Raw genomic sequence first — 1,640 nt, forward strand, 5'->3', positions numbered from 1 at the left:
CTTTCTGACAATTTATATGATATCTTGAAGAGGCCAGTGCACTTAAACTGGATGCCTAGAGTTCAAAGCAAAACTTTCTCATCACAAGTCAAAAACAAAGCAGGGAGTCTTTGTAAACTCTGAAAGTTGACCTTTCATATCACTGATTTTCTAAATTATCCGGATTTAGGAGGCCCTTTTGCAAGGAAAACTAAAGTGAATGGAAATTTGCTCCTTGGAACAATCACAACTGAAGTTGTGCCTAAAGTTTCTCTTATTAGCTTTTGTGGGCAGTCGTGAAGATGGTGAGACCTTTTGGCCTCCTTGGCAGATTAACATCCAGTTAGAAAGTGACATGGCTGCTGGGATAGGTGTGCTGGGAAGAGCCTTTATGTTCTAATTCCCCAGAGCAGTGGCTGCATCATTTGGCATCTTTTCAGGCACTGAAAAGATGTGGTCCAAAGACCACGTGTGAAGAAGGTGTCCTCTTCTAAATAACACCAAGAATTTTACTTCAATTTTTAGCAGCTTCCTTCGTCAGTTTACCATTTGCTGCAGAGAGAGGCCTCTTTGAAAATGAGAGAACAGCGTGGATCTTGCTTTAGAAAATTAAAGCACTAGATGAGATCAAAGTGATATCAGTATGTAAAACTGAATGAGGTCCTGGAGTCACCGGCAAAGTTCACATTCACCTATTTTCGTTCAGTTTGGATGTAGCTGAATTCTTTCATCTTGGAAGTTGGGCCAGTATAAATCTGTGTCATGGGACAGAGCTGCGAAGAGCCTGTGACCCATCCTTGCTGGGATCCATCCAACTTTGGACACAGGTGCCATCCCGAGTAGGTCCCTGGAAAGACGAAGCCCCACAGGAGTCTCACTCTGCTCAGGCTTGCTTCCCGCTCAAGGCAAACCTGACGGGGGTCTGCAGAACATGCCCCTCAGGCTTGTGCACAAGGAAGGATCCAGGGACAAAAAGATCCAGAAGTGGGGGGAAAAAAGTTTCCGTTAGCTGAGCTGTTTTCCTCCTTTTACAAATAAGGAACCTGAGGCACAAGGAGTGGGTTTCCCCTTTGCAGTTTGCCAGTCTGGGGCTGGAGGGGCGTTTGGGAGGTCTTCAAAGAAAAGTGCGAGACGGTTTTTCCATTCAGGTACTACCACACAAAATGAAAAAAAAATTTTTTTTTCTTAAGTAGCTAAATCCTCAGCCAAGTGTTTGTTTGCCTTACTCTAGTTACCGCCCCGCCCGACTCTTCATTATTGAGATCATCCTACTTCCTTCCTGCTGCAGGGGCGGGGAGGCTCCGCGGAGCCCCCTGCCGACCAGCTTCGCCTTCGGCTTCCACACACTAGGGACAGGGACCCCTCCCTCGGGGCGCGACGCGCGGACCGAGCTAACCTAGAACCTAAGACGCGCTCGCCGCGCGGCGAGTGCCGAGGACCTGCCGCCGGAGCCCCACGCCGCTGACGAGACGCCGGATGCGCTCAGAGCCGGGGGGTGCGGGGTAGGGGCGGGGGCGGGGCGGGGCGGGGCGGGGCGGGGCGGGGGCGGGGCTTCCTTACCCGCTCCGGGGTGGAGCCGGGGCGGGGCGGAGCTCTCCAGCCCTCCCCGGGTCCCGCTACTGCGCATGGCACGTTGCGTACCTCCCCCCACCCCCAGCAAC

The sequence above is a fragment of the Canis lupus genome, chromosome 9 (genome assembly GCF_003254725.2).
Source record: "Canis lupus dingo isolate Sandy chromosome 9, ASM325472v2, whole genome shotgun sequence".
Classification (NCBI taxonomy): Eukaryota; Metazoa; Chordata; class Mammalia; order Carnivora; family Canidae; genus Canis; species Canis lupus.